Consider the following 6,967-nt stretch of genomic DNA (forward strand, 5'->3'; position numbering starts at 1 on the left):
ATGCACGACCGTGTGTTGCAGGTCCTGTGCGAACCTTTCTGGATACAGAAAATGTTCGACTGCTGCCCTGGCACATTCTCCAGATCTCTCACCAACTGAAAACGCCTGGTCAATGGTAGCTGAGCAACTGGCTCGTCACAACACGCCAGTCACTACTCTTGATGAACAGTGGTATCGTGTTGAAGCTGCATGGGCAGCTGTACCTGTACACGCCATCCAAGCTCTGTTTGACTCAATGCCCAGGCATATCAAGGCCGTTATTACAGGCAGAAGTGGTTGTTCTGGGTACTGATTTCCCAGGATCTATGCACCTAAATTGCGTGAAAATGTAATCACAAGCCAGTTCTAGTGTAATATATTTGTCCAATGAGTACCTATTTATCACCTGCATTTCTTCTTGGTGTAGCAATTTTAATGGCCAGTAGTGTATTTATATATTGGTAACATCAGCAATATACTATGGGTTAGGATTGGAGTGATCTCGTACAGCTATAGCACCCATCAGACTGCAGTAGGGCTATAACCATATGCAGGATTTGTCGCTTGTGTTAGCTGAAAGTGAGAGAAAAGTGAATAAGTTATGTCGCTGTTTCAGTGTACCAATTTAGCATTCCATTATGTTTCTGTAAAATATCTTTTTTGCAGGTGTTAGAAAAAGGTGGAAATAAAAACTGCTAAAGTCTGTTACTATCCTTCTAACCCCATCACTCTATTATGAACTTATTACATACAGTGATCCACAAGGTTCTATCTTAGCACCCCCACTTTTTCTTGTGCATATGAATTACCTTTCACCTGTAATCCCACCAGATGCCAAGTTTGTTTTGTTTGCAGATGATACAAACAGTGAAATGAATAGCAAATCGGGTATAATTTTGGAAATAACGGTTAATAAATGGTTCCTGGTCAACTCATTGTCACTAAACTTTGAAAAAACGCACTGCAAGCAGTTTAGGACTTATATCTGCCTAAAATAAACATGGAAGAAGTGTACAGTGTTAAATTCTTGGGATTACAGCTTGATAATGAATTCAACTTGGAGGAGCATTCAACAGGACTGCTGAAGGGCCTAAATAACTATTCTGAAGACTAATGTTGTCAGACACAGGTGATCTGAAAATTAAAAAAAATCCAGTAAACTATGCTTACTTTCTTTCCATAAACTCATATGGGATTATTATTTGGGTAACTCGTCGAATCACCGTCCAAAAATGTGTAATAAGAATTATTTGTGGTCTAAATACAGTAATATTCTGGAGAGGCCAGATTTGGAAATTAGAGTTACTAACTACTGCTTCCAAATTTCCTTAACAAAATTAGGCACTGAAAATACATCTGTTTTTCAAACCAAAACCTCAATTTATGGATTCAGCACTAGATATAGGAATAATCTTCATAAAGAATTACTTTCTTTGGTCCAGTAAGGTGCCTGTCATTCAGGAAGACATGTTTTCAAAAGCTTGCCAGCAGTCATAAAATATTTAACCACCAAGGAAGTTCAGTTGAAGAAGATTTACAGGTGGCCAACTTCTTTTACTCCATTGATGAATTTCTAAATAGAACCAGCTGATGTGGATATGTTACTAATAATATAAAATAATGCGAGTATTAATACAGTCTGACTTCTATTCAGATTTAGTGCAGTAATGCCATCATTGTCAATAAGTTTTGTGAAATAATTTTATTTGGTAATGCATGGATACAGACAGCCTAAGAAATATAATATGCAACTCAGTCTGTTGAACATTTACATGTTCCCTGACCAACTATTTATTACATTTTAAATGAAGATATGTTTAAGATTTTAAACTCATTCTACATGCATGAGGTCCGTTTCATTCAAGATCTGTGGACAGTACATTACCGCATTTGGTTTTCTTTGTAAATATTTATCTGTACAGATATTCAGCTTTTAATATCTTTGTGTTGCTAATGAGAATTGGTGCATCGAAGAATTAACCCCATCAGTCCAGATCAACCGATAGTGTCACAAACATAGAAGTTCTGACCATTTTGACAGTATCCTGTACGTATCAGCTCTGTTACCTGAACGCAAGTACATACACTTACACACTAATGGAAATGGACATGAACACCATGAACACCCTGAACGAACATTTCCAGACTGATCACCCAGTATTTGACTGGCTATTGGATCTGTTGATTAAAATCTCATTCTTATGGTAGCTTATTTCCAGTGTTTTCAATACAGAAAAAAAGGCAGTCCTACAAATGAAGAACAGTGAGAGTCCATAATAGCAGTTGGGTGTGTATCACGTTACTGAAACGTTTCAAATGTCCAGAGGACATGGATATGCAGCTAATCGGCACCTTTCAGACTTTGAGAAACGTCGATTCATTGGAATCATTGGACATGGGAACATCACACCATGACTACAGAATGGATGGTGACGAGATGAACTCATGACTACAGGATGGCCAGAAGAGTGGCCACTCCTCTTCCCAGAGTGACTGCACCGCGAGGAGATTCCATGGCCGTTCACATTACTCTGATAAACTGAGGCGTGACTGCAGCTGTCATCCAGCCAGAGACTATAAGTGCAAGGTCATCAGGAAAAATCGAGAAAAGTCCAGAAAACCGGATTGCCATGTGTCATTTTCCACTGTCACAATACTACAGACAACAAAGACCTACGTGGTGTAGATCGGGTGTGAATTGAGTGGCATACTGTGACGTTTACAGATGAATCTTGCTTCAGTTTCTGGCAGTCAGATCGACACCAGCATGTAAATAGACGATCTTGTGAGAGGTCACCAGAAGGAGCGATTCTTAAGACGCATCACTTTCCTACTCGTGGAGCCATGGTGTGCAAAGCTATTGAATATGACGATAGGGTTGATTGGATAATTGTTGAGACGAGGCTGTATTCTCGCCACTGTAGGGTAAGAATGGGACAATCTCTTGTGACACCCTTGATGGGTATGGTACCAGATAGCATATTCCAGCAGGATAATGCAAGAACCCACCGTAGTTCACAGCACAAACGCCTCGAGGATTGTACAGACCCATTGCTAGTCTGCTGAGTCCCCTAATCTGTAACCCATAGAGCGTGTTTGGGACGCAATGGAAAGGCCTATAATTTCGTACCATCCAGCAGCCTTCTTGAAATGATGCAGTACGCGTTTCAAGCATGACAACAAATTCCTCAGTACGACGACATATATGCAGAACGAAGTGACGAAAAAAGGATTCGAATCCAGGTTTTCTGCTCACTATGAAGATGAGCCAACCATTACGGCAACCCGGGGGGTGGATTTGCACACTGGCAAAGGCTACCCTGGCACACCTCCCTCCTCAGTCCAAATTCCCATTCACGCCTCAGCCGACTTGGTATTCGGCCTAAACTCGAACACCATTTTGGAAATTTGTGGTAAGGCCTTATGGGACCAAACTGCTGAGGTCATCAGTCCCTAAGCCTACACACTACTTAATCTAAGTTAAACTAACTTACGCTATGGACAACACACACACTCATGCCCGAAGGAGGCCTCGAATCTCCGAGGTGGGGAGCCGCACGGACCGTGGCAACACGCCTGAGACTGCTCGGCTACCCCGCGCAGTACTGAACACCATTGTAGAGGTTCTCCAACAGAACTGGACTAGAAGCTCAGCATCGAACGAAATAGGGAAGTCTGCCTGAAACCTGGGCATAGGTGCTATAATCAAATGGAAATGGTCCCAGAGACCATTTCGAGTCTCACACATGTATGACGTGAGGCCTGAAGGATGAATGGGAATCTGGTTTGAGGAGGTCGGAGTGCTAGGGTAGTCACAGTAATTGCGCAGACCCACTCTGCCAGGATGGTGTAGTGGTTAGCACATTTGCACAGTGAGTAAGAGACTCAGGTTCGAATCCTCGTCTTGGTACAAATTTCCAGTCGTCATTTCAGTCTGCATATGTATCATCATAGAGATTTGAGACTTGAAACAGTCTCTGGAACCGTATAGTTTCATCTGATTCCTCAATTTGACTTTGATAGAGTGACTGCTTGCAAACCACAATGAGTACAATGAGTATACGTGGCTGTGGTAATCACCCAAACGATATTGATTAAATCATGTTTCAAATGTAATGAAAGTTTAATCATTTAGTACCTCAAATATGTTGACAAATATGGGACTAATGCTTCATGAGGGTTCACTTACCATTTTCGTCAATGTACGAGGTTTGACTAGAAAGTAATGCACTGCTTTTTTTTTTTTTTTTTTTCGCTCAGACGAAAACAATGGTACGGATGCGAAACGTTACGTATGAATTATTTGAAGTCTCCTGAGTGAGCTTGCCAAGTTTCCATCACTTCCGACAGATAGCGTAACTGCAGAACAGTCTCAAAGTGGCGTCTGTAGGTGATGTAAGTTACAAGCAACGCGCCATCATTGAATATCTCACGGCAGTGGAAGAAACTGTGGGAACAGTCCAGAGACAGGTAGTGCTATTTCCATTGTTTTCTACAAGAAGTGTCTAGCGACCACAGTTTAGTCAACAATCAACAACGTTTAGTGAATTAGCAGTCTAGTTAAAAATTGATTAACTCTCTACAGTAAATTGATTCCTTAGGATGGATAGGATGTGTGACTGCTGTGTACGGACGCAGGAGGAGCTGGCCACTGTTGTCGAACAGCTGAACGTGTTGATGGCCACGGTCAGCCGTCTTCAGGCTGCTGCCTCGGAGTGTAACGGCAGTGGGGAGTCTGGTGCGTCGCAAGGTACACCCCAGGTGTTACATGCTTCACCCACTGTCCCTGCTGTCGACACATCTTCGCGGGTACCGGGCGCGGTTGGGCCACCCTCTCCCCAAGGGGAGTGGCGGGTTCAGCGGCGTTCGCGGAGCACGAGGCGGAGGGTCAATTTGGAGGCTGGCCGTGTGGCATCGCCCACTCTGCCTGTGAGTGGACATGTGGCTGCTCCTTCAGCAAGGTCCGAGCAGGCACACGTGGGGAGGGGTTTATTAGTTATTGGGAGCTCCAACGTTAGGCGGGTGATGGAGCCCCTTAGGGAAATAGCGGAAAGGTCGGGGAAGAAGGCCAGTGTTCACTCTGTCTGCTTGCTGGGGGTATCATCCGAGATGTGGAGGAGGCCCTGCTGGCGGCGATAGAGAGCACTGGGTGCACCCGACTGCAAATTGTTGCTCATGTCGTCACCAACGACTCCTGCCATCTGGGTTCAGAGGTCATCCTCAGTTCGTACAGGCGGTTGGCGGAATTGGTGAAGGTGGAAAGCCTCGCTCGCGGGGTGGAATCTGAGCTATTTGTAGTATCGTTCCTAGAACCGATCGCGGTCCTCTGGTTTGGAGCCGAGTAGAAGGCTTAAACCAGAGGCTCAGACGATTCTGCGGAGATCTGGGGTGCAAATTTCTCGACCTCCGCTATCGGGTGGAGAAATGTAGGGTCCCCCTGAATAGGTCAGGCGTGCACTACACGCCGGATGCGGCTACAAGGGTAGCAGAGTACGTGTGGAGAGCACATGTGGGTTTTTTAGGTTAGAGAATTCCCTCCCTAGGCCCGACAAGACGCCTCCTGAGACGTGGCAAGGTAGGAGTAGGCAAAATGCAACAGGGAATAACAATATTAACGTGCTAATAGTAAACTGCAGCAGCGTCTATAGAAAGGTCCCAGAACTGCTCTCATTAATAAACGGTCACAATGCCCATATAGTACTAGGGACAGAAAGTTGGCTGAAACCAGACGTAAACAGTAATGAAATCCTAAACTCAGATTGGAATGTATACCGCAGAGACAGGCTGGACAGTGAAGGGGGAGGCGTGTTTATAGCGATAAAAAGTGCAATAGTATCGAAGGAAATTGACGGAGATCCGAAATGTGAAATAATTTGGGTGAAGGTCACGGTTAAAACAGGCTCAGACATGGTAATTGGATGTCTCTGTAGGCCCCCTGGCTCAGCAGCTGTTGTGGCTGAGCACCTGAAGGATCATTTGGAAAATATTTCGAGTAGATTTTCCCACCATGTTATTGTTCTGGGTGGAGATTTTAATTTGCCGGATATAGACTGGGAGACTCAAACGTTCATAACGGGTGGCAGGGACAAAGAATCCAGTGAAATTTTTTTTAAGTGCTTTATCTGAAAACTACCTTGAGCAGTTAAACAGAGAACAGACTCGTGGCGATAACATACTAGACCTTCTGGTGACAAACAGACCCGAACTATTTGAAACAGTTAACGCAGAACAGGGAATCAGCGATCATAAAGCGGTTACGGCATTGATGGTTCCAGCCGTAAATAGAAATATTAAAAAAGGTAGGAAGATTTTTCTGTTTAGTAAAAGTGACAAAAAGCAGATTACAGAGTACCTGACGGCTCAACACAAAAGTTTTGTCTCAAGTACAGATAGTGTTGAGGATTAGTGGACAAAGTTCAAAACCATCGTACAATATGCGTTGGATGAGTATGTGCCAAGCAAGATCATAAGAGATGGAAAAGAGCCACCATGGTACAGCAACCGAGTTAGAAAACTGCTGCGGAAGCAAAGGGAACTTCACAGCAAACATAAACATAGCCAAAGCCTTGCAGACAAACAAAAATTACGCGAAACGAAATGTAGTGTGAGGAGGGCTATGCGAGAGGCGTTCAACGAATTCGAAAGTAAAGTTCTATGTACTGACTTGGCAGAAAATCCTAAGAAATTTTGGTCTTATGTCAAAGCGGTAGGTGGATCAAAACAAAATGTCCAGACGCTCTGTGACCAAAATGGTACTGAAACAGAGGATGACGGAGTAAAGGCCGAAATACTAAACGTCTTTTTCCAAAGCTGTTCCACAGAGGAAGGCTGCACTGTAGTTCCTTCCCTAGATTGTCGCACAGATGACAAAATGGTAGATATCGAAATAGACGACAGAGGGATAGAGAAACAATTAAAATCGCTCATAAGAGGAAAGGCCGCTGGACCTGATGCGATACCAGTTCGATTTTACACAGAGTACGCGAAG

This window comes from Schistocerca americana, chromosome 9, assembly GCF_021461395.2.
Source record: "Schistocerca americana isolate TAMUIC-IGC-003095 chromosome 9, iqSchAmer2.1, whole genome shotgun sequence".
NCBI classification, from domain to species: Eukaryota; Metazoa; Arthropoda; class Insecta; order Orthoptera; family Acrididae; genus Schistocerca; species Schistocerca americana.